Here is a 22798-nt window from a genome sequence, read left to right on the forward strand (position 1 = left end):
CAAGTGAAGTTTCTATTGACGTGCAAAAAGAAAGAAAGGAGACAAAAAGGACGGAACACAGGATAGGATATATTCGAGCGACGCAACAAGTGAGGAAGTCTGTATCCCTTTCGTTCGGCCTGCACGCTACTGGTAAGTAACGTTCCTTTCGATCAGCTGATTATACTCAGTATACCGGTGTTTGAGGCACCATGATCTAAGCGTGCTCTCATCTCGTGGGATCGATGCTGCGCATCAACTTTGCGCATGAATCGAGCCCCTTCAGCGGGCAATCCATTGGACAATCTCGATGAAGTGGTTTAAATCGGTTAGGTGCACGTGCTTTGGCGCGCAGTTATATAAAAAGTATAAAAAGTGTATAAAAAATACATACATATTTAATTATGTATATATATATATATATACACATAATATATATATATATATATATACGTATGATATGAAATCGAATAATACATCAATAATAAAAGAATAACATCAAGAATGTTTTGCACATAAATTAATATATTGTATGGAAAAATCCTAATGACATCTTTATTAAAATTTTTGATAATTAACATTTTAAAATATCGTACTTTGATTGTTTGATACGGTGAACTTTATAATTCTATGAATTGATTAACCTATAAAGTCGCGATGTTTTTTTAAAATTCGTCTATCATGTGATGATATACGATAGCTAATGTTTTAATTATATTTGAAAAAAATTCCGTTACAAAATGAATTATGTATTTGCTGAAATCAGCAAAGATTGTTGCAAGAAACCTTTGTGGAGACTCCATGATGTTACCTCGAGCATATGTATGTTGTAAATCGTTAGGAAAATCGAAAGGGGGAAAGTCGATAAGGAGTAGAACGGTATTGACCAATTTCGTGACAATAGAGGACATTTCGACATTTATAAAAAATGAAAGTGTCACGAAATCCGACGAGCACGCTTATCCTAGATCGAATTGCGTAAATAGTTCTCAAACATTTTAGCATCTACACTTTTGATAAAATTCTTCATCTTTAAACGTTAATGCAGATAAATCAATTACACAAATTAATTCAATTTATAATAATAAAATGAACATTAACATTATCATAATACAGTAAAACTAATTCTTTCAGGAGTTAGTTTAATCAATCCTCATTATAATAAATAAAATTAATATCAATTGTTAGAAGCATATTTTATTTGAAATAAATAAAAAAAAACAAATAATTACTATAAATTCAATAATTATCTAATACTATATAATTATCTAAAACATATACTTCTATCATTTATCAAATGATTCATTATTTTAAATAATAATAATTTTAGAAAATATAATATAATATAAAATATAATATATAATATAATATTTGCATGCCATTATATTTTTTATATTATTTATGTATTAATTAATTAAGTTTAAATTCATATTTTGTATATTATTTATTAATATTTTTGTATGATTATAAAAATTTAATATCATGAAAATTAAATATAGAACACTATAAAAATGTATTGTAATAAAAATAAAAATAAATATAAAACACTATAAAAATGTATGTAAGAAATACAAACATTTTTTAAACAATTATTTCAATAAGAATTTATTATTTTTCATTCTATTCCATTAGAAGATATATAAAAATCTTTATGATTTAATCTCGAGATATTATAAGAAAATGGAAACTTCCTGATTGATAACTTGTTATCATCAGCAAACAAATCACGGACAAAATTGATTGAAATTTTTGTTTAAAAAAAATATATATTCAATATAGTGCATTACGGTGCGTATTTTCATGTAATCCGTGAAAACAGAAATCACGATTTAAAATTTTAATTGAGATTCTACTTAATAATTCCATTTAATTATATATGACATCAAAATTTTTTTACTTAGATCGAAAATCGATTAATACATAAGCAATAAAGTATTATAATCAAATTATTCGATCAATTGTGTCGAATGCTGAAATTTTTTTACTTTTTACTAAATATAAAGATTAGATTAAGTTTTTGTATATTATGTTATACGTATATAATATTATAATTTCAATATATCATTATGTAACAATGATTTAAATTAATGATTTCAAATATCATTATTTATCATTACAATATTTATTTTTATTTATCTATTTTCTATTTTTCCCAATTCTAGAATGATGATTTTAAATTTTCAAGTATGAATCGTATACACGGTAGATTAATTATTAGTATTGATTCTTCGAGTATTCGAGATTTTTTTGATCGCATATGTAACTGTAGATATTTCTCCACAACAAGACCTTCGATTTATTCCTCCAAACAGAAAATTGAAAACTGTAAAAATTTTTCTTATTCTCTCTCTCTCTCTCTCTCTCTCTCTCTCTCTCTCTCTCTCTCTCTCTCTCTCTCTCTCTCTCTCTCTCTCGTCCTTTTCTCCTTGAGTCACGCTCCGCTTATTACCGGAACAAAACAAAATTCATGGAGATCCTTCGTTTAATCGAATCGAGAATTAGGCAACTAGAAAGGCGGAATTAAGTTAATCGACATTTCGTGGCTATCGAGTCGTTTCTTATTTCGATTCTTCGTTTTTCTATATTTAATTACGTAAACTCAGTGAATAATCAGAAATTTTTATATTCGAATTGAACCATTTTATTTGAACGTACTTAAGACTTTTAAAATTGCATACGAGATATTTTAGAAAATATCTCGTACATTGTTTATATTGTGATTGATTATATTGGATAATTAATAGACAATAATTATCGAGATGAATTACATTTATAATCGTAATTACAATTGGACAAAATCGTAATTTTGCACAAAATTTAGTTAGACATTGATTGCTACATACGGAAGAATTATTATTATTTATTTCGATATTCCGTAATTCTCGTCCATACCGAAACTTTCTCCCGCATCATGAGTCGGGCTTCAGTAGCCCGCTCGATGAGAAATTCCCCTCCCTGTCCCTGCGCCATAAACTGTTTTCACGTAATCGAGACAACCGAAGAAGGAACTTCGATCATTGAATCAGTTCGAATTATTAATTTTCTAGTTAGAATCACGTTATTTTTCGATATATTGTGATCGAGATATAGATCTAATAGATACTTTCAAATCTTTCTTTTTTGAATATTTTCTTGAGAGTTTTATTTTTATATTGATTCACTTTTAGGACAATGTAAAAATACTTATATTAGAGAAAAAACTCTCGAGAGCTGTTGAAATTGACTGTAACTTTCACTCTCAATATAATGTCCTCTATCGAAAAATAACTTTAGACAGTTCTACTCTCAAACATATTCATATCTCGTTATTTTTCCTATTCCTTCTAATCACATTGTTTCATATTTTTTCCCGACATTTTTTCGCTCGAATAAATGTAGTAATACATAAGAACTGAATGACGAAAAGATGGGTCGAGTTGCGAAAAATAATGTAGGTCAGGAGGCCTCTAGACGCGATCCATCAGCTGGTTGGAAAAACGGGACACAATGTCGAGCATACCGAATCGTGTTAATCATGATTCACAAATGGTACGAATCGCTCCATTAAAGCTTACCAGCCGGTAAAGAACATTCGTAGGCACGTTTCTACCGTTGTGCAACGGACTATCGATGCTCACGCTCGACTTTTGCGACGATGATTCGTTCTTTCATTTCTCGAACGAATGGTGAAACAGTAGGCCAAGGCCAAATTCTTTGTGTACCGGGTCCTCTGTTATCGGTCGATTAATTAAATCGAACCGTATACGCTTTGTCTTAAGCTTATTCTGTTTACTTTGTAAAATCTTATGTCAACTGCATCAGTGACACTAATGAAACAGAAAACGAATAATTATCGAATCTTTATTATTTGTTTACTTAAAATTCAAAAAAAGAATATTTTTACTTTTCCAGCAATTATTTATTTATATATTGATTCTATTATGTGTTTCTGCGATATTAATAAAGTAAACGAATAATTATTAAATTATTGTCACTTGATTATTTAAAATTAGTGGCGAGACCAAATATATTCTAAGTAGATTCAAACATTGATAGACCACAATTTAAATTCTTTAAAAATATTAAAAAATATACATATATTCCAACCATTTATATAGAAATATAATATATATATATAATAAATAATTATTATTATATAATTATACTATATAATTATTAATACATCTATTTCATAAAATAATAATTTTCTAATTTTCTTGTTTCCTTAAAAATTATGTATTTTAATATATTATATAATTTAATAACCTATAATAGTTCGTAAACCAAACATTACTTCTAAACAGTTATAAAAAGAAAAATTAAAATTATGGGAATTTTTTTTATAAAAATGAAATAAAATATATTTTTTTACTTTCATAATTCAATTATTATTTATTAAAAGATTTAATTTATTTTAATATTGAAATAGATTTACAATTATTTATTTAAAAATTCGAACCTAACCTATAAGAATGAATGAATTATTTTATGAATAAGAATAAATTATATATATCTTATCGCTAATAGTACTCGATAGTCTTTGTAACGAATCTTTCGTATTGGATTTGCTTTAGATTCATATATAGATACCAATTTTGATCCTTGACTTTTAAAACCCAAAGAACTAATCTTTGAAACACTTTGACACTCGTGTTTTAGCGAATTAAAAAATATTTTACCGGTGATCGCGCATTTAATTGGAAGCAGCGCGCATGTATTACGATCAGCTGAGCATGAATGATCCAATGTTGTCGGTTATGTAAGATCGACGAATTGGGTCGTGTGCCATGTGGAAAACGCGAGAACTCCTCTTGAATTCTTCTTCAACTGGGCAATTGCTCCGCGTGCGACAGCCATTCACTGCCTACTGCTGCAGCGAGATACCGCTGCACGTTCACCGATTTGTACAGGTGGTTTCATTCGTGTATATTCAGTGTATTCGTCCTTTCTGTGATTAACTGTGCTAGGGAAGGGAAATGGATTGTTCCGAAATTGAAGGCAGCACATCCTTTCAATTCTGTTTTCCATGAAAATATTGTAATTAGTAAGTACATATATTGGATGTTTGATAAGTTGTACTAACTACAAGTTCTATTAACTAGAAATGTAATGTCTAGCGTGGAGACGTTTAGATGTCACTAGCGATCAATATTTGATGCCTTTTGTACATTTAGAAGTAGGCGTTGCATTTATAGTTGAACGTTTTGTAAAAATATCATTAATTATTATTATATTTTTTTATTTTGAATTTTATAATATACTTAATATGAATATAACATGATTAAGAATTAAAATTATGTTTTTATATAAATCACGAATATGATTTTAGTTTTTAAATATATTTCTTTTAAATAATTTTCATATTCATCATTTTACGTAATACATAAATATAATCTTGCATTTATTGATGCGAAAAAATATTCTCGATATAGAATATGTTTTAAGTTTTAAATTGCAATGACGTTATTTGAAATATTATTTCAGACAACATATTATTTTATAATTATTTCAGATAATTTGATATATTATTTTAAATAATGTCATTCTATAATTCTAATATAAATGACGTTAATAGAATTTATATTTATTTTGATAATATAAATATATATATTATAACTTCCATTTATAAAATATAACATAATTTATATTTGTGACTATTTATAATTATTTCTTTTGCCAAATTTGAAATAAAGATATGAAGAAATAATTAATTATTTATAATTATTATTATAATTCAAATAAATCAATATTATCTATATTTCAATATCGCAAATAAATTATTTTAAATATTTGTTATAGGTTATGTTAAATATTTTTCACTTCAAATAAATTTTTGATTTGTTTAAGATTTGTAGTTAAGATCATTTCTTTTGAAATTAACTTCCGTTTTATTACTCAATAATTCATTACTATAATTTTCTTCTTATTTCTTTCAATTGATCAATTATAGCTATAGTTTTCGCTCATTTTAAACAATTATTCGCTTTCAATTAGCAATAGAAAACTAAATATAATCAAATGTTGTTGTGTAATAAATGTCATGTTGAAAAATGTGAGTATGCGTGACTATCGACATGTTTTTAAATCTCATTTTCATTTTCATTTTCATATATATATATATGTATATATATCATTATACATGTAAAAATTGTGGATTATGACCTTGTTAATTAATATTTTTCTCTATTATTATTTTTGTCAGGATTATTTATTATCAAAATAAATATTTATTTAAACAATTATTCAAGTAAAATTTTTATATTTATTTTATTTATTTTATCTTAAGTGATAGACGTGAACGAATTTTTAACAAAAGATTATTTATAATTGCAAAACAATTGACATGTTTAAGATAACATTCTTTTAAATAGAAATTAAATAGAAGTAAATTTAAAATAAATAGAAATAATCTTTTTTTAAGAAACAATTGATGTTCAATGTAAATTATTATTATAAAATGAAATCTTTGCTGCTAAGTAATCTTTTATTGTTTATTTGTTTACTTATTTAAATCCTTTAAATAATTAAAAATTTATACATATATCTATATTACGAAATTATTTAATGAAAAAAAAGTATTAAGTTTATCTATTATGAAAAATTAGGAATATATATAAAATATATATAATAAATTATTATTTCAATTTATTGATAAATAATTATTCTATTTATTTATCGGAACTTCACAATATATTATTTTTTATTTATAATTTATCTAGAAGGAATAATGAATGTAAAAAAAAATGTACCCTTTTATCTTAATACAAAAAAAAATAAAAAAAATACTTTAAAATCATTTAAGTCAAAAAATAATTAAATAAGTCAATTTATTCTATTATTTTTTTTTCGACTATTATATTATATATTTTTGCATGCAAAATCATTCTTTGCTTGATTGTAACATTTAACTTCATCTTGCATATTTGCAAATAGAATAACAAATGAACATTAGTAGAATGAACATTAGCAAACTATTTATTCTCGATTCGTAAAATTTCCACGTAATCACTACGATTCATTTTGACTAGAAACGATTTAAAATTGTTGACCAATAGTTTGTGTAATTCCTCGATCGAGAGGACCATCATCATCAGAGGAAGGTCAGAAAAAAGTTCAAAGACACATTATGGCCATAAATGACTATCGTGATGACGATCGTATATATTTTGAATTTGAATATTGTTAAATGCTAAAGGCATTTGAGAAAGATATTAAAATGAAATTTTAATCGAAAAAAAATTTTTAATCGAGATGTATAAGAGATTTAATGTTAAGATATATATCGTAATTTTGAACTTGAACTCACTGTCACACCATATTTAGATTTCATTCAAATATAAATTTATAGAGTTTTGCTTTGTCATAATTTCTCCTTGAAAGTACTACATCTTTCGAAGATAACGTAGATCATTTTTCAGTCAATGATTCAATATATTCTGAAACGTTTCTTCTTCGAATTCTTAAATTTTAAACAAGGAAGTATCAGCTATATTTTGAAAAAAATATTTGAAATAATAAATAAAATAATTTCATTAAAGTGAAATGAAATTTGAAAATTTATTTGTAAAATATAGTAAATGAATTTATTTAAAATATTATTATTTAGAATAAATAAATAATAATTCTTTAAAATTTATTATTATTTTATATAAATATTTTACATTTTCTAAGATATGATACATATATATCATATTTTTTTGTGAATGTTAATATATTTTGAAATATCATATAAATATGATAATTAATAATTACTTTTACTATAAGAAAATAAATAAAAAAAAATAAAAAAATTCTACAATTTATTATGAATAAATAATTTTTTTACATTTTTTAGAATTAATAAATATACATTTAGAATATGAATATTATTATGAATTTATTAATTATTTATTTATTCATTTTATGATATAAACATTGAAATTAATTTTGCATATTAAATTGCAAAATGCAATTATGTTGGAAATATTTTTGTAAGAAGAAAATATTAAATATTGCATATATAATAAAAAAAAATATTTATTTCATTACCATTAATTATTTCAAATTCATGTCGAAAAATATAAAATACATATAATTGAAATCTCTTACACATTCAAAAAATTAAATAATAATTTCAAATAATATATTAATTAATATATAAAAAAAACAATATTGTAAATTAATTATATCTAAGTCATTTGAAAAAATAGTTTATACAAATTTTTTTTATTTTTTAAATACTGTTATTTAAAATTATAAGCAATTTGAACGTAGGCCAATCTTTGAAAACAGTAATACTTCGAATCACCGATCTCTATTTATCCAAATAGTATTGAGAACGTTTATACAGATAGTGATGTAAGCAATGAATTGCGTCATCGGCCAAAAATTATTTTGTTACGAAAGATGATGGATATCTATTCCCTGGATTTGGCGATCGGAAAATCGCATGACACATGGACTCTTCCCTGGTGATCACAGGATTCTTAAGTCCATTATATATGATAATGCGCAGTCGCTGTGCAATAAAATGTGGAACATGCGCATTGCACATGATGTTATATTTTTATAAGGATTAAAAGCATATAAGAAAGAATAAGAAGAAGAAGAAGAAGAAAAGCAATGCAAGATGTTTCTAGATCTAGTAATTTTCATAATACGCATAAAAAATAGATATCAAACTTTAAATGTAGCATTGTATATCTTCCATATTTTAAGTCGCAAAAAGATTTTGAGTAGAAAACATTTTTTCTTACATAATGTTTTATCGCACACGACTATGCGTCAAGAAATCGGATATTTATGAACTTAACTATAACAATACGATTTTGAAATGTGGATGTATAAATCAATATAGAACATTATATTCAAACATCATAATCACAACTAATTAACATATCATAATATAATATCATAATCGCACACAAAAGAAATATATGATTTCTTATGAAATTATGATATTATCATTATATTGTCGGAAATGTAACTGTTATATTTAATTTTTCTATTTCGAATCATAATTTCAGTACTTCACATCCGAAAAAGACTCAAGTTTTATAATTGCTATTTATCGGCTTCTGAGATTGAGAGAAAAAAAATCATATATTTGTATGACATGAATAAGTATTGCATTGAGAAAAAATATCTATATTAATATATTTAAAAAATATATATATATATATATATATGTCCTTGTATTATGCACTGTGAACGAGCATTCTTTGTACGAGCATTCTTAATTACGTTGTTTGTAGCATATAACTATATAAGCCGTAAAACTGCGAGTCTGGAAAGTGGACGTACGAATCGTTATGTTTTTACTTTCTACTATATACGGAATCAAGCGAAAATACTGTTTCAGAAATTAAACCGCGATACGCCTTCATATACTTGACGTTATGCATACTTGTGGATAAATATTAGTCAATGATTTCACATTATTCAAATAAAAAAAAAAAATAAGATATTATATTTGTGAACAAAGTCTACTAATAGATTATAAAAAAAAAAACATTTGATAATTTCAATTTATTTCTAATTTAAAATTATAATTTATATCATATATAAATTTACAAAGTTTTTTGTTACTTAGATTTAAAACTAATAAAATGTATCTCACAAAATATAAAAATGTAAGAAAAAGTTAGGTTAGATATTTTTTTTAGAAAATATTTTTACAAAAATTCCATTGAAATAAATCTATTTAAATTTATCTAAATTGTTTAATTTTCTGCAGGATTTAAAAATATAATAAAAATTAGATCTTTCTCTTTTTTGATCTATAGAAATAAATTTATATCTAAATTTGTCTATCAACTTATTTTTACTTTATTTGTAATTAATATTCAATTATTATATCGTTTCTTGTTATTTATTATTAGTTTTTATAAAATATTGATAAAAAATTTGGAATCATAGAAATAATAAATCTGTATCTATACTTATATATACAGTTACTTATAATCTTTATATATTATTTTTATTTATTCAAAAGTTTGAAATTAATAATAGTAAGTTAAATTATATATTAAGTAGTATATCTTTCTAATAGAATAACAGCACTCTTTTGAAAGAGTGAAATTTAGTAAAATTTTAGTATTTTCTTTCTTTTTTAAATCAATATTTTAAAATGATACAAATGAACAAAATTTGAATATATATAAAATCATCATTTTGTAGAAATAATTCTCAAGAAAAATTATATTTTATATATATATATCTTTTAAGTTATTTCTTAATTCCTATAATCTCTTTTTTTTTTTTTTTTTTTTTGATTGTTTGAGACGAATTTTAACAAATGATAAATTATATGCTAAAATGAATATTATATTATATTAATGAATTGAGGAAGCATAACTTGGAAAATGAATGAATATTTAGAACATATGATTTTCTTATGATATAATTCTTTGTTCTAATATTAATCCTTTGCACTTGAGAAGTGACTTTTAGGCACCATTTGATGCGATAACTCGAGAGATGACTCTCGATCATTATTTGAATTGATGCGGTAATTAGAACAGCGACAATATTTTTAATTTATGTTTAATTTCTTTAAAATATCATTTCAAATTCTTAAGCTCTTTAAAAGTATTACGCAAATTGAAATTGCAATATCATTTCGCATTACGATTTATAAATTACGTAAAATTTTTATATGTTAATTCGTGAAAATTTAAGTTAATTATGAAAAACTTATTCAAATCGGAAAATTTTAAATTGTTGATTCGAGTGTACAAAAGGTTAAATTTTATGCAATATTTTAATTTTCACTTTTGCTTATAATAGTATGACGATAATACAAGTATAATTGATAAATAGATCACCTCATTGACACAGCTATTTTACTGAAATTTCTGAAATAATTTTTCTAATAAAAAAAAATTTTAAATTAATTTCGAAATTATTAAAAATTTTTTAAAAAATAAATATATAAGAAATATAATATTTTTTCTTAATACAAATTCAATTCTAACATTTTTAAAAAAATCCTTACAAAATTAACAAATATAAAATATACTTTCTTCCTTGTTTTTTTAATTTAATTTTTTAAAAAAAAATTCAAAATCATTGATATTAGAAAATATTTAATAGTTTTGTTTTAACATCATCAAACAGATTAAAACTGAAAGTAACTTTGAAAATTGCATATTCAATAAATAGAAATAAAAAGTTTCTTGCATTTATATCGAATATTTTTATGAATAAAGTAGAATTGAAATAGAAAAAACTATTTTCTTTATATTCTTGATATTTTTGTTTTTTTTTTTCTTTGTTTTCTTTTGATAATATTCCTTTCAAGTTTTATTCTTCATAATTAATTATATGATTAATGAAAGGATAAGAATCGATTGATAATAACAGAGAATATTGCAATATCATTTCACATTACGATTTATAAATTACGTAAAATTTTTGTATGTTAATTCGTGAAAATTTAAGTTAATTATGAAAAACTTATTCAAATCGGAAAATTTTGAATTGTTGATTCGAGTGTACAAAAAGTTAAATTTTACGCAATATTTTAATTTTCACTTTTGCTTATAATAGTATGACGATAATACAAGTATAATTGATAAATAGATCACCTCATTGACACAGCTATTTTACTGAAATTTCTGAAATAATTTTTCTAATAAAAAAAAATTTTAAATTAATTTCGAAATTATTAAAAATTTTTTAAAAAATAAATATATAAGAAATATAGTATTTTTTCTTAATACAAATTCAATTCTAACATTTTTAAAAAAATCCTTACAAAATTAACAAATATAAAATATACTTTCTTCCTTGTTTTTTTAATTTAATTTTTTAAAAAAAAATTCAAAATCATTGATATTAGAAAATATTTAATAGTTTTGTTTTAACATCATCAAACAGATTAAAACTGAAAGTAACTTTGAAAATTGCATATTCAATAAATAGAAATAAAAAGTTTCTTGCATTTATATCGAATATTTTTATGAATAAAGTAGAATTGAAATAGAAAAAACTATTTTCTTTATATTCTTGATATTTTTGTTTTTTTTTTTCTTTGTTTTCTTTTGATAATATTCCTTTCAAGTTTTATTCTTCATAATTAATTATATGATTAATGAAAGGATAAGAATCGATTGATAATAACAGAGAATATTGCAATATCATTTCACATTACGATTTATAAATTACGTATAATATACATATAATACAAATATAATACAATAATATAATACAAACAAATTAAGTCGCATTGTATTGCGATAAATGAATGTAATAAAAATTAATATAATTTCGATTTGTATCGGAATCGAATCGAATAAACTCATGAATGTCGAATTTTCTTTTTTTTTTTTTTTTTTTTTTTTNTTTTTTTTTTTTTTTTTTTTTTTTTTTAAGAAATATTCTAAATGATGGGAATGAATTCTGAATGAGATGTCGAAAGTTTTCACATACGTCGAGAAACGGATCAGACCATAATAAGACAATGAACATTCAACGTGAATGAATCTTATTCTCGAAATAAAATGTTTGTGATTTTAGAACGCAAATTCCGTCGAACCGTCAAAATTCACAATACGAATTCTAATTGGTATTTTAAGAAAATGTTCACGGATAAAATTTACTTAGGTTAACAATTTTTAATAGAGGCGAGGCGTAGACGAATATTTGTATTTCAACTAAGTTCAACAGAGTTCGTACATACATTTTTCAAATCGCTAAACTTTTTGTTGCGTATTGTTATACGACATCAGTCACGTTCGTTAAACGAAACGAAAAACCTTTGTCCGAACTTATTGACCATCGGACCAATCTTGTTGAAGATTTTAAATTTTCCTCAAAGATATGTTATTATGCTGTTCATTATCTTTTTTTGCATCGTAATATCGAGACTTACAAATATTTATTGAAAATTGAGATTTTAATGAAATTTTTTTCTTATTTTTCTTGTTTTTTTTTTTTTTTTTAATAGATATAATAGAATCACATATATATTCACATAATTTTTTACTATTAATTTATTGCTAATTATTTTTCCTTTTTTTGGTTAGAAATTAAACTTAAATACATAATTGACTAATATGAAAAAAAAATGCAAAATGTATTATATTTTAATATTTCAAAGGAGAAAGAATCGTCAACGATTTGAAAAAAAATTATCGAATAAAACAAGAATATAAATCAGCAAGTGATTCAAAAATGATATAGTCATTATTAACCATAATGCGTTATTTAAAAACTTAAGATACATTGCTTGAAAAGATATAAGATGTATAATTCCATAAAGTTTGCAGCCATTCTACAATTTATTTAAAAGATATTTGTTAAAGTAATTATATTGAAAATTGAATATTTTATTAATATATTTTGTTAGAAAATTTCAAATAAAATAAAAAAAGAATAAATAAAATTAGAGTATTTATATTGAATGTATTAATAAAGATAAAAAAAAATAAATTTTTATACATATATATATAATACTTATATAAAAATATAGTAAGAAGATTAAGTTTTATATCAAATATTAAGAAATTTATGTAAATTATTGATTGGATAATATAATCGTGTAATTAATGATCTTTTAAAAAAAACTTTTAAAACTTTTTTTATAATTTTTTTTTTAAATAATATTGAATTGCTTCATGACTATGGTAATTTCTCATATATTTTGCATATTTTTAATAAATCATTATAATATATATTTAAACAAACAATATACATTATTAACTTTATTATCATTTAATTATCATTTTTTTATAATAATTATTACTAAATTATCATTTAACTATTTAATAATATAATATAATTTAATTATATTATTTATATTTATATTATTTATATTTTATATAATTATATAATAATATATAATTATATATATTATTTAATAATAATATAAAATAATAAGTAATCCTAGAAAGATACGTATATATCTTAAATATGTAAAAAAAAAAGAAAGAATTCAATGATTCACATTATTATAAGAAGGAAAAAGGAGCAAAAGAATCGTGAAGGGCGACAAGAGACGCGGCAAACGTTGTCCATGAAGGTGTCCGATCTCGCGTCAAGAGTCGAAGGATCGCAAAAAGTAGAAGGGATGCGATACCAATATGGCGGCTCGGTTAAAAGCAATCCACCGGCGTGACTGCTGTCAGTCCGCAACTTGGCACGGCGGTAGCGCGTTTATTCGTACGAATATAATCGGTATCGCATAAGCGGAAGCAGACTTTCGTCCCTTTGGTTTCTTTAACGTTTTTATTTTTCTTTTTTTTTTTTCTTTTCGATTTCTCTTTTTTTTAGTTTTACATTTCGTTTTATTCAATTTAATTTCCCTTGATATATCATTTGATACGAATTTGTAAAAAGTCAAGTTTGAGGAGAAAGATCGTTAAGAATTTGATAAAAAAATATCGCGTTTTTGTGATCCGATCATAGAAATCGTCGTGATTAGCGACTCGTCGTGCCTGATTATTATTCTTCTTCGTTTAACATTTATCGAATAATTGACGTTAAAATCTGAGGAAACTTGGCAAAAAGACGTGATTCACGAAGAGAGAAAAGAGAATTTTTCATCAAAGAAATTTGATCAGCAGTGACAGCACGGAAAAAGAGCAGTGTGTGTTCGATTGTTAAGGAAAGACGATTACGTGAGATACATAATTGCCTGTCGTCGGCCGATCGTCCGGTAAGTGAGCTGAAAGTACATAACGTTGCCACGCTCGCTTCCAATAGAAGCGCAACCACTTCGCGCGGTTGTTTTTCCTTCTTATATCTGACGTAACAAATCGACAGAAATGCACGGAAATGATTTCGTGCGCGCGCCTCTTTTTCGATTTAATCGCTGAAACCATAATATACTTCACCCGTTTTGTTCATTTTTACGCTTTGTACTCATATCACAATTAGTAGAATGTTTTACAAATGCGTTACACTTTTTCCTTTTTCTTTTTTTTTCCCTTAATCATTTCGATGTGTTCAAATTACGAAGTTGTGTAATTCGATCGTTCTGAATAGAAAACGAAAACTTGGAAATGTTTCGTTGTTACGCGTTTCTGGGTCAGTGTATATTATCTTGCAATTATTTTGTACTCGGTAATATGCCATCGGTAATAAACTAAGTGATACGTACCATATCTATACGATATCGATGTAGGTATATATTTGTACAAAAAAATATATGTGTATTAAACATATATGTGTAGACAGAATGCGCGTAATATTATCTTTAAATTGCCTACCAAGGTGGCGCTTATGTTTACTTTATACGGATTCGTTAACCCTTGTGTTGGCAATTGAATATCCATTTCTATGTTTCCTTTAATAATTTTTTATTTTCCTAACAAAATATCATAAAGATATTAGAGATGTCTATTCTATGAGAACATTTTACATTAATTACAGTAAAAAAATTTATTTGAAAATTTTTAAAAATAATTGATAAACATTTGGAAACGACCTATGAAAAAAATTTACGTTGAAAATTTTAAATAAATATATTTTAATCTTATTTATATGTTTGTAATAACTAAGATACTTAAATATTCCTAAAAATTATAAATATAAATATATTATATATTACAAATCATGAATGAAAACTGAAAGAAATTACAAATTTCTTACATTACAATATTATATTAATGTAAACTGGACTTTAATGGATGAAAAGAGTAATTGATCTTGATATATTATGAAAAGAGAAAACTAATCTTTTAGATAGGAGTTTGACAACGATCGAATCGAACAAATTGAATTTTAATCAGTAAGAAATACGTACGTATAGGTTCATATCAGCAATATAATTTTTAATTTTTTAATTTCAAAATTATTCCTATTATTTATTAAAAACAAATTATTATTATATAATTCATTATTACATTTAACGATCTTACTAAAAAAGTATCTGAAAAACAGTAAATTATCGTTATTATATTAATAAACATAAATATATTTAACGTTTTCAGAATAAAACTTATGTTCAACAATGAACATTTTAGTTGAAAGAGTATGATATAGAAATTCGCGATATTATCGATGTTTTTTCCTGTCAATGAGATAATAATGGAAAACCGATAATGTTGAAAGATCATAGCAAACGAACGATCAAATCGTAACATAGTTCGTTGATGTAAACACCGAAACGTCTTTCCATATTGACGCGTCGTTTTTCGATCGTTTCTCCGCGTGCACTGCTTGTCCCATGAATCACGAATCACATGAGCAATCGATTTGACTTCGATTCACGTTCCACTCGATCGCGTCGCAGTTATTTAAGGGACGTACGTTTGTCTGGCTAGGCGGTCTCCTTGCCGTCATTGAAATATTTTTAAATGGCAAAAATTGAAAAACTTTCATCTTTGTTGTTCTTTTCATTTCAAAAAAAAATATATTTTTTAATTTCTTTAACTTATATATAGATTTTGGAACTTTTACTGTTGTACCATCTCTGTGAAATGATTATTCGATCTATCGATAGTTAATATAATCACTGTAAATTAAATAACCACTTTTAAATTGATTGCTTTCTTTTTCTATTTATAATTAAAATAGAAAAAATATTAGATTAGAAATTAGACAGCTTAATGAAAAATAAATAAATAAATATATATATATATATATATGTTAAAAAAAATTTGAAACTAATAACTCATTCTACAGAATTAAGAAAAATTAGGTTAGAATTCATTCAGAAAATTTTTTTATAAAAAATCTATCAAAATATTAATATCTAAAGAACTAATTTCGAAATAATAATAACAAAAGTAGAAGATTTAAAGAAAAAAATAAATGATTTCAAATATTTGGCCCATAATTGTATAAATATAATTAATTATTACATATAAATATATATAATACATTTTTTTACGTTGTATTTAAAAAATAAAATTAAAATATAAAAAATATAAAAAAATATATATGTAATATTAATATTATTTAATATAATATATAATATTTAATTATTATTTAGAATTTTTTTATATTTCTCGTTTATATTAAATAGATCACTTGTTTTCAATTGGAAAAAGTTTATGTTTTTGTTTGTTTCACTGTTAAATATATCTGAAATAACAACAATAATAATCTCTCTTGAACTTTTTAACGTTTTGGACGATAATTTCAGAGGTCAAAAACAATTTAGATGATTTGCTAAATAATAAGCTGAAAACAGTATTTCACATTTATATGATAAATATTAACAAGATATTAATTAAAAATAATTTGGTAATTATATTCACAATATATTTCATACAATTTTCAAAGTAATTAGGAATAGATATTGATTCAAAATTATTTTCCATTTTACACAATTTATCATTATCAAAGTATAATTGCGTCAACTTAAAATATATAAAAACTATATAAATATGTAAAATGGAATATGTAAAAGTTAAAAAGTTACCAAGTTATTAAGTAAAGTTATAAAATTTTTTTGTATTCTTATATATATATAAAAAATATAAAAAATGAAACAAAAAATTAATATTGTGAAATAATTATCATGAGATTGAATAATATTATCGAATATTTATTACATCCTTATAATGAAGGAAATATTATTTCTTCTATTTTGTTATTTGATACGCGATATATGGAATCAAAATATAAAAATTAAATTGGTTTCTAAATTATTAAATAATTGTTATAAAATTAAATATTAATAAATCGAATTAAAAAATAAAAAAGAGTTAATCTTTAAATTACTAAATAATCCACGTGAAATTAAATATTATCGTCGATAAATCAAATTAAAGTGGAAAATAAAAATAAATAATAAAGAATAAATTGGTTCTTAGTTTATAAATAATTAAAAATCGTAAAATTAAATATTGTCATCGAATCAGGAAATAAAAAATACTTGGTTTTTAATTTTACAAAATAATTATCATGAATTTAAATATTGTTATCGATAAATCGAATCAAAGAAATGAGTTTATTTCTAAGTTGCGAAATAATTTTTGTAAAATTAAATATAATATTTAATTTTGTAAATTAAATATCATCAAAATTGGTAAATTTAAAACAAAGGATTATTTTTTGTATTCTTTTAATTCGATACACGATTCGAAACGCATATTAATGATTGTCAATCGTTTCTCGAGAAGATTCACAACCGGAAGAAACGAATCTTGGATCCTTCTTCTGATTGCCGATTCGAATCTCGAAATGCAATGTCCTTGCACGATCGACAGACTTCCTGAAAAATTCGTCGAAGATTAAGAATATGTCATGACTTCTGTTAATTTTAAATTGTCCAATACGTGTCATAAAAATTTTATCAAAATTTGACTAAAATTAAAAATAATTAATATTTATAATTCATTGTATTGTCGATTAATCAATATTAATAATTTTCAAAATGATGAAATTTCAAAATATTTTTTCCATTGTATTCATTCTATTATATTGTATTCAAAATATTTTCTCTATTGTATTAATTAGTTTAAAATTAATTTAAAATATTGATTTTTTTTTTAAATTTTCTTCTTTTTAAATTAATGAATATAAAAAATCATAAAGTAAATAAAAATATTTATTCTAAAAATTATGGCATGAAAACTTAATTATATATAAATCAATATATCAAAATGAATTTCTTACCTAAAAAGATTAGAAAATATTATCATTATCATTAAAATTATAAAAACTTTATACTAATTCCTTATCTTGTATTTATCTTGTAATTTTATTTTTGTTTAAATTATTTTCTCTTTCTCAGTTAATATATTTTATTCAGCATATATTTTATTTTTCAATATAAAATATTTCAATTATATGTATTCTTTAATTTTTAATATGAAATACTTTAATATTTTAAGAAAAGAAAAATAAATTAGTAATAATTATATATTGATTAAAAATATAAAAATATAATTATATACGTATAGAGAACTTTTTATTCTATGAAAATACGAAATATTTAATTAGAATATTTATTATTTAAAAATTTCCCGAAACAGAATTTAAATAATTTTTTTTTTTTACAAACGTCATTCATCGGAAGATTTTATATCAGAATATTAATAATTTTTTTGTCAGAATATTAATGATATAATTTTTTTTATAGAATTTTATATTTTTTTTTACATTTTGATAATTATTTTAATGAAATCTTTAGACGTCAATTTTAATTATTATAATCATGAATATCGATAATGAAAGATTAATACATAATTAATCATTCTAATTAAAATAAAAAAAAAAATTATATTACAATTATTATTATATAAGAAATTTATTTATTTGTAATTATATGAAACAGGATATTTTCAAAATCGAAATTGGTATTATGTAAAAGATATTTAAATTATTACTTAAATTTATATTATTCATTTCCTACTTATTTAAATACAATTAAATAGGAGAATGAACGATGATCTGAACTTTAACTTATATTTGAATTAAATTTATATGCGTTTCTTTCATTGAATCTATTGTATTCATATTGATTTTATATTATTTAAGTCATTGCAAATAATAAAATTTATTTAAATATATTTTTTTATCTTCATTACAATTGTATTTTTATTTTTATGAATTATATTTTATTAATTTAAAATATATTTTTTACCGATGACATTGAATTACATATGATATATATAAATTCAAATTTTATTTTTTTGATTTTTTTTCTTGAATTTAAATTACGAATATAAAATTCATTTTTGTTTAAAAAATTTGATAATCTTTTTGATTCTTCTTTCATTCTTATTAATTTAAAATATATTTTTCATTTCCAAATTCTTGAATTTTTAATTATTATTCCTAAAATTTGAAGAAATTTTATCATATGTGATATAATAAAAATTTGTTATTTGTTTGTTATAATAATTAATAACATAATAAAATATTATTTATCTATAACAATAATTTCTTTGTAGATAAAAAGGATCATTAATTATTTTCTGGATTATCATTATTTTTAACTAAAGATTTAACATTTATATATTTTAATATAATTACTTTGGCATGATAAAATTTGAATATATATTATAATGATAGAACTGTATTAATTTTTAAAAAATTTTATATGAAAAGAAAGATAGAAATTATTATAAATATTACAACAATCTAAAAGAGGTTAGAATCATTTTTCTTTTTCATTATTTTTATAATATATTTTTCTACTTAAATAATTCCTTAAAACATATATCAAATGCATAAAAATTATTTTTATATTAATCATATATTAGTCATATATTAATCATTTATAATATTTTATATTTTTTAATCTTTTAATATTTTTATATATAAATTTTAATCGTTAATAAACAAGTTTGTTTTCAATGATTCACTCACTTTTAAAATAATATACTTTCGTGGTCAGACTGTTCCACTAGACGCAACATCGTGAGTGGAATGATACTCGATCAAATGTACTACCAAAGAACAAATTCAATGTCTGACGCGTTTAAAATCCTTGATGATATACGGAAGTATTCGTTCCCTCATCGTTGGCGATGAATTCGAAATGATTGGTTAAAATCATAATGTTATATCTTTCATGCTGATCAAAGCGGAACATGATTGGAACAGCAAGGTTTAATTACTCTTAATAAATAGACAATAGTCGAATATCGATTTTATCGGATATCGAGAGTATATCGTATCGTTGATAAAAAATATTTGAAGCTTAGATAACATTAAAAAAGCATAACTTATCATCGATATAAAAATATTAATCGTTTGAATTTGTTAGATTTTTATATAATTCAATAGATGGATTGTTAACTTTATTTTTAGAAAAAAAAATTGAGAAAATGAATAATATATAATTATTGTTATTCATAAATAATATAATTCTACATTTCATAAAGTTAGGTTAGGTTAGATTAGATTTCGAGTAATAATTGATGTATGAAAAACTTGATCATTTTTATAATAAACGATATCGTAAAGTATGCTTACAAAACATTTGATTGTGGAAAATAATCAAGAATCGATGATTTCTTCGATACATTTGGATATACTGATTTATGCATGCTCTAGCAATCACGCGGCAACATATCTGCTTAGTTATTACGTGAGAGGACGTTGCGACACCCGGCAAATTTTCTGAAAGAAACTGAAACGAGTTTTGCTTTCTCCCTGTAGTTTTTTAAACTTCCCGCATAGATTGTTGATTATTTTTATATATAACGATACAAAGCAATGCTAAATAACTACTATTTCCGATATTATAATAATAAGATAGAATAATAAGAATTTATAACAGGAAAGAAATGAATATTTTTACTGGTGCATAACATCATTTTCAGGATTTTGTTACAATAAATATTTTTATATATTCCAATATAACTTATTGTTCGTTTCTAATATAATTTAATTTTTTTTCTATTTTTCTCGTAAATGAAATATTAAAATAATAATGAAAATAAAAAAGAATTTTATTTATTAATTAAATTAAAGCCTATTATTTGCTTTATGTTATTAAATATATCATAACATATTATGCTTAATACACTATTTGCTTTTATAACAAATAAAATTAGGTTAGTTTTTCATAAATTGCATAATAATAGAAATAGATCTAAAATTTTATTTATAGATTGTTTAAAATGACATAAAACTATTAAATTTATTTCCAAATCAATCTATTTTCTATTTATTAATCGTATTTTATATATTTTCATTTAATAGAAATTAAAAATATCTTGTTTTTATAAATTTATTGATTTACAGAAAAATCAAGTATTACAAAATTTTTGAAATAAAAAAATAAATAAATATCTGAGACTTTTAATTATAATGATGTATTTAAAAAATTGTTTTATTTAGTTATATTTATTATATTAAAAATAAGTCAGAAATAATTAGAATACAAAAATACTTTTTCAAATATGGAATGCTCAACATATTTATTTTTATTAACAAATGATTTCATTTAATATTATAATGCATTATTCAATTTTGCTATATAGTTTTTATGTTTTTATTTACATTGTTAATTATTTAAATAAAAAAAATAATTTAAATAATTAGATTTAAAAAAAAAAATAAATAAAAAAAAGTGTTTTAATATATACTTGCAATATATAAAAAATCATTTTAAATCTAATATAACGTTAAATTATAATTATAAATAATAAATAATTTATTACTAATTATATATTTTCACAATGATGAAGTAATTAATTATCAATTCAATATAAATTGCGTTAATATACATTTTTTGTATAATTTAACTTTTTATGTGCAAAATATCAATTTTTGTTTCTTTATAATACAATATTATACATTCATAATACAATATTATACAATATTATACAATATATATAAATCACATTTATATTTATTTTAATTTAAATAAAATTCAAATTTTATAAAATAATAATTATTATTATTATTATTTTGCTCATTGTATATTCCTGAGTTTATATTATTTAATTTTTTTTAATCTATTTTTTTCGTGTATCAAATATTAAAGTTGGACATATAATATTTTTGCAGTAAGCTACTAATATTAAAAAATGGAGAAAAATAATAATTTTATATATTTTTGCATTTTTAATAAAGAAAAAAAAATATAATATAAGATATTTAAAGCAAATGTAAATTTTTTTATATTACATAATAAAATGTTATATTTTATATCATATTTAGGTACATATATTTCATTATACACATATTAATATGTAGTGCATCGATTGAAGAGAAGACTTTGACATAATCGTTACATAAAAAGATTCTCTTCATCTTCGTAACAAATATCGCGCCATGCAGTACGATTTTAAGGCTCTAAGGTAGCAATTCTCAACAAGTAGTAATTTCATAGTTATGCACTTTCTTTGCTTTCAAACTCGCTATAAGAAGATTGATGAACATAGTGGACTTTAATTTGAAGAAAAAAAATTTGACGCATAACAATATTCTTTTTTTTTTAAATTACAAA

The 22798-nt window shown here is 22.2% G+C and overlaps 1 protein-coding gene across 4 annotated transcripts in view; it reads left to right on the top strand.

Annotated features, from left to right (window-relative positions):
• Positions 1-22798, top strand: part of LOC122711767 (elongation of very long chain fatty acids protein AAEL008004-like) — a 49692-nt gene continuing 26894 nt past the window's right edge. For 2 of the 4 annotated variants that reach the window (XM_043930801.1, XM_043930797.1), the window contains exon 1: positions 14074-14596. The gene's annotated coding sequence lies outside the window, so the exon portion shown is untranslated. Of the gene's footprint in view, positions 133-4842; positions 5003-14073; positions 14597-22798 lie in introns of those variants that run through there. The other 2 variants (XM_043930798.1, XM_043930799.1) reach the window with 2 other exon arrangements.

Source organism: Apis laboriosa, unplaced genomic scaffold (genome assembly GCF_014066325.1).
Source record: "Apis laboriosa isolate Shangri-la unplaced genomic scaffold, ASM1406632v1 scaffold17_cov146, whole genome shotgun sequence".
Lineage (NCBI taxonomy): Eukaryota > Metazoa > Arthropoda > Insecta > Hymenoptera > Apidae > Apis > Apis laboriosa.